Consider the following 6,193-nt stretch of genomic DNA (forward strand, 5'->3'; position numbering starts at 1 on the left):
GGTTCTTTCTTTTGAGCCTTGTTCCATCTTTGATGAGGACCCACGAGCAAATAGACGCCTCTAATGACCACACCTGGGTGCCCAGCACTCAGCTCCCAAATCAGGACGGTACCCAGCAGCCGCCTTCCTCCCGAACCCGACGACGATGCTGTCTCCGCATCTTCCCTGGATGCCATGCTCTGTGCTCTGGCGCTGTGGTTTCCCTACCTTTAAATGTTACATAAATAGTCTCATGGAGTGTGCTGCTCTGACGTCAGCTCCGCCCGCGGCGCTCACCCGCAGCCTGGTCGCCGTGTTATTTTTGTTGCTGAAGAGTATTCACTATTCTCTGGTTCTCACTGCCATTGTTTTCCATCTGTGCAATCTCACCAACAGCGATTATGGCGTTTCTGCAGTGTCCTTCGCTGCAGCTATGGGTGTGCATTTGTTGAGCAGGTATGGAAGATATTTGTGTCCATAAGACCCAACGGTTACAGAGCACAGGCCTGTTTTCTCCGTCTTTGTAATGCCAGGACTTCCCAGCACCTGGTGCTTCAACAGAGTCTTTGCTAAGTGAATGTATGAACGGATGATCGGTGTGGGTTTTCCTTCAGGACTTCATGCCCTGCCATTCACATTCCTGCATTTGTCAGTGAGCTGAAGTCTTTCAGTTTACAAATTTGTCGATTTCCTTTGCGCTAGCTTGATCAGGGAACTCTTCTGCACCAGCTGATTGATGTCCTGCAGGTACTTCAAGCAACATCGTGCATATCAACCTGCCCTCTGCCCCGACTGTTTACAGCTGCCTTTTTTGCTAGCTGAACTGTCTGACACTTTGACTCAAAGACTCATTTATCACCGAGGGCGCATCCCTCCTTTATCTGAGCGCCTTCCGCAGCATCCTACTCCTCCCCCCCCCCCCCCCACACACACACACTAGACTTCCCGGAATTGTCGTTGGGCACAGCATGTGCTCTCATAAGTTAGTTACATAAACATAGAAGAATGAACTTTAAAATAAAATTTCTGACTTTTATCTCTTCGCAGTGTAGGCCTAGGATGAAGAAGAGCACGTTTGGAAGGCTATATGTACATGAAACTGGAAATGCTACACGCAACCTGCGGATGCTGATACGAGAAGTCAGAAGACATGGCCGTCAGTGTTAGGATGCTGCCTTATTCTGCTATTCTGCTGCTCCACCTTTAGAAGACGTACAGTTTACATTGTGGGCGGCTCCCACCGTACAGTTTGCATTGTGGGCGGTTTTCATGAATGAGGGTGGTAGAAACTTGGAGAAAACATTGCCGGCCCTTCTCTGTGGTATTTCACCCACTGGCCAAGCAGCTGGCCAGCTAGGTTCTCAGGCTCCCAGGTGTCTCAAGATGCTGTGGCTCCTTCCAGTAGCAACCATCCTGAGCTTTGTTCTAATTTAAAAATTAGAAGTGATAGAGAGCTTACCACACATTTTTTTCCCCTGAAGATTAAAGATCTTCATGAAGGCACTGGCTCAAAAGACATCAACCCCAAGCCTTTCGAAGGATACGCACTTGAGATTGCCATACTTGATGGTGCGTCCAATTAACTTAGAAATACCCTTGACATTTCTCATCCGTGAAGAAAGGCTCTGGGTGACAGTTTTCATGGTGTGGGTACTCACAGTGCCTAATTTGCTTTTTCCCTGTGTTCAAGCCTCAAAGGGAAATAGCCTTGGCCTTCAGCTCTGGAGCGCAATGCCCTTCTTACGTGTGTGCAGCGACTGTCTGAACCGTTGTACTTGAGTTCCCCTCCATCCCCCCTTTTCCCAATGTCCTTTTGATAGCTCATTTCAAACTTTCTGCTCCTTAAGCCTGGGGGTGCCGAGGGAGCAGCTCAGGGAGGGGGTGCTTACCCATCACAAAGCAAGGTTCCCTGGCCAGTCCCCAGTGCACACACCAAAGGAAACACAACCACGAAAGACATTTCTGATCTGAAAGGCCTCCTCCAGTTGCCTTTCAGAAGACGGAGGTGCTACCTACCTACCTACCTGCCTACGCCGACAAGGCTCCTTCCCAGTTATCCTTCAGATGACTGGTTACAATCAAAAGAAGAAAAAGTAAAATAAACTTAAAGGGGAGAAATCCAAACCATTTAAATCAGCGCCATAAAGCTATTTTAGAAAGCCAGCTTTCTATATTTTAATGCTTTCCATGTCTGAGGCATCTCTCCAGACTTTGGTGCTATAATTGTAACACCATCTTGACACTTCTACTTTTAAGCCACGAAGTTTTTTTTTTTTTTTTGCCTTTTCCTTTTACAAAGAAAAAAAAAAAACATGGAGCCAAGTGCCCGTAGTGCCCACGCTGACTCAGGTAGCAGTGGCTGGAGCGGTAGGTAGGTCTGTGCTGAGCAGTGCATCTGTGGCTTGGGCTTCTAGGTTGTATATAGCACAGGGTAAGGGCCAGGGAACCGAAGAGAGAGGAATGGACTCATCCCGACCAGGTCTGCAGGACGCTGCATGCAGGCCGAAGGCAGCAGATACTCCTTGTGGGGAAACAGGAAGGGTCTTGCATGTGAACTACTGTTTTCCATGTGATGTGTTAGGAAATGGCCGGATCTTTCTAATGATGCTGGAGGATGTCATCTTAGACGCTTCCCTCCTCCAGCTATGAGCGGATGCTCTCCGACGTGCACAGCCCCTGAGATCACGTGTTGTACCATGACATCGTCATGGCTGCTTCCCGTTTACGGTTCCTGTCTGTCCAGCTTGAAAGGAGTGCATGTTTGGATGACTCACCCCGAATGACCTTTCTGATGGAGCAGAAGTCCTGAGGAAGGAGCAGCTTGGCTCCCCAGGCTGCCCTCAAGCTTGCTCTGTAGCCGTGGCCGAGGTTCTTGGAGAACGGTTGAGCAAAGATGGAAATGGGCAACTTAAAGCCCACCGTAGGAAAAAGGAGCTGCAGAAGGCAGAACACAGGAAACTATGCAGAAGAGAGTCAGAGAATCGGACCTACCAAAGACTTCTATACCAGGACCGTGGTCTACCAAATATTCAAACAAGTATTTCCTCCTCAAACAGTATGCAGCAAGCAGAAAGTGCCGAGGCTCTAAGGCTGGTAAGTTGTGGAGATGGCTCTTGAATAGTCCCATTGTAAGTGACAGGGGTCCACTTTGACCCCCTTTTCTCTTTAGAGCTACCTAGAACATGGATGCAAGCTGGAACTTGGATCTTGTCTTGGGGATAAAAGTTAAACATGGATAACTGTTAAACAAAGAGGTGGACTCTTGCTTCAGTCCTGACATGAAAGTCACTGACAGGTGAATACCTGGAGATATCTTCTTATATAATGATGATGATGATGATGATGATGATGATGATGATGATGATCTTATTAGACCACTGCTTGGGGGTCTTACTTGCAAACAAGCCTACTCCTGTCTGCTCTATCTGGGATCTGCACGTCTGAGCAACATCAATGACGTTGTCTCTCCTGCCTCTCAGACCTGCTCTGTTTCCCTCTTTTATGATTCACTGATGCTCTGTAAGGATGAACTTGTTCTCTTTCCAGAAAAACATCTGTCTGTTACAGCAGCCTGCTTTGCCAGCTCCCTGGATTTTCTGCTACACCCTTACCCAGTTAGTACTGCTTCATGCTGAGGTACAGCTGAGGGACCCCAGTCACCTGTGTGCTCCTTGAAGAGAGTCCCGTCTTTTCCTAGGTTACTTACCCCTCTGGCAGGTCAGAGGCAGGGCTGGCCACCCCTGGCTCCCTGCTACACCAGCTCTGTGAGAGGAGAAGGCCTGCCTACTGTGTTTTTTTTTTCTTTTTTTCTTTTTTTTTTATTCGATATAATTTATTTACATTTCAAATGATTTCCCCTTTTCTAGCCCCCCCCCACTCCCCGAAAGTCTCGTAAGCCCCCTTCTCTTCCCCTGTCCTCCCATCCACCCCTTCCCACTTCCCCGTTCTGGTTTTGCTGAATACTGTTTCACTGAGTCTTTCCAGAACCAGGGGCCACTCCTCCTTTCTTCTTGTACCTCATTTGATGTGTGGATTATGTTTTGGGTATTCCAGTTTTCTAGGTTAATATCCACTTATTAGTGAGTGCATACCATGATTCACCTTTTGAGTCTGGGTTACCTCACTTAGTATGATATTCTCTAGCTCCATCCATTTGCCTAAGAATTTCATGAATTCATTGTTTCTAATGGCTGAATAGTACTCCATTGTGTAGATATACTGCCTACTGTGTTTTTACCTGAGGCATTGTATTTACTTAAAGGTGTTTTCCTTGAGAAAGAGTCACTGTCTTTTAATAAGTTTAAAGAGCTGTCTAATGCTAATGCTATTTCCTTCAGGGTTACTCTTGCACAGATATTTTGTGGGATAGTTGTATTTCTGTACCAACAAACTTTGATCCTTTCTTTCCCCCCCCCCCCGCCCCCGTACACACACACACACACACACACACACACTTGCATGAATTCCCAGGACCTATGTGTGTCTATATATATATGATAAGATATACTGAAATGGATGGATTTTAAAGTTTTCCATGGAGTCTAAGAAATTCTGCCCCACTTTCCCTTTATAGACACTTTGTGTGACTGCTCAAGTTAAGACGGTCATCCGTCTAGCATCATGACCTTCAGTTATGCCATCACTACTTAGAAATGCTCTCTGCTCACGTCATGTTGCCATCTGAGCCACACGTTCACAGGAGAGATCTCTCCTACGCTGCTGCATCCACAGCACCCAAGAGTTCCTAGCCTACAAGTCGCTTGTTAGCGAATGGAATGGCGGGCCATTTTATAATCTATGAATGTTTTTAATGACACAAATACAGAACGCTATTGTTAACAGTCACTGAGAACTTTGATAAATCGGTGTTCTCTTGTCAAGAACTTGGCTGTCTTTAAGCCTTCCCCTCTTCACCTTTACTACAGAAATATCCAAAGTGTACAGGGTGAGAAAGGAGAAGGGGGAAAATGCTATGGAAGTATCAGTCTAGAAACGAAGAAACAGATGGTAGATTCTTTGTTTTAATGTTTATGTGCGTTGAAAATACACCCACTCACAGACACATAGACACACACAGCTTTAAAATTAAAACATGTCTTTAAAAAATAAACAATTTTATTTTATTTTCATTGTTGTTGTTTTGAGACAGGGCCTCATGTACCCCAGGTTGGCCTGGAACTTGCCAAATAACTGAAGAAGACCTTGAACATCTGATCCTCCTACTTCCCATCCCTACTGCTAAGGTGACAGGGAGTCCAAAAGCCAGGTGTATATAGTGGTGGGATCAAACCCAGGACTCCATCCATGTTTGCAAAGGAGCATCCTATCAACTGAGATATGCCCCCCTATTTTACCTTTTGAGGCAGTCTCACTATGTAGCACAGGCTGGCTCCGTCTAGCGATCATCCCGCCTCAGTCTCTAGGAAGATGGCACTGGAAGTCCACAAGACTGGTTCACAAGCACCATTTAAAGTTACGCTCAGAAGGCCATTAGTTAGGGATTCTGCCATCCAGGTGATCAGTTGTCTTGTGTGGTGTGTCCTCCGGGGACACGCCTTGTTTCGAGGAGGTCATGTGTTTTGTTGTTGAACTTGCAGGAGGCCTACATAAGAAGAAGCTAGTCGAAATCCTGGCATCGGTGGGTAGGCCATCTCCAGACTCCAGCCCTTACTGAGGAGCTGTTGGTAGCAGATAGAGGTAATCATTCTTTTTTGAGGAAATAGCAGCTGGTGGATTTTCCATGGCCTCCTACCCATGGTCTTCCTCCCATCCATGTGCACCGGGCAACACTAACTGGAACTAGTTGTAAGGGTGAGGGAGGAGGAAGGGGAGGGGCATGTTGAAGGAAGCATAGGGTAGCTGGAGAGGGGAAACGAGGTTACATATGCTTGCAGCTCATCGTATACATGCAGAAAGTCCTCAAGCATCAACATTGTAAATACGACAGGCATAAAAAGGTTTTGTGAAGGTGAATATGCATGTGCGTATGTGTCTATCCGTCTGTCTGTGAGTGACGCGTGCATGTGACTGCGGGTGCCCTCAGGAGCCAGAAGAGAATCTATGGCTGGAGTAACAGAAGGCCGTAAGCAGCCAGGGGTGGGCCCTGCAGACAGAACTTGATCTTCTGCAACAGCAGCAAGTGCGCGTAATTTCTGAGCCATCTCTCAATCCCCTCGAACGCTCTGGTTTTACATACATCCTGTAACTTCCTCCA

Source organism: Apodemus sylvaticus, chromosome 4 (assembly GCF_947179515.1).
Source record: "Apodemus sylvaticus chromosome 4, mApoSyl1.1, whole genome shotgun sequence".
Taxonomy (NCBI): domain Eukaryota; kingdom Metazoa; phylum Chordata; class Mammalia; order Rodentia; family Muridae; genus Apodemus; species Apodemus sylvaticus.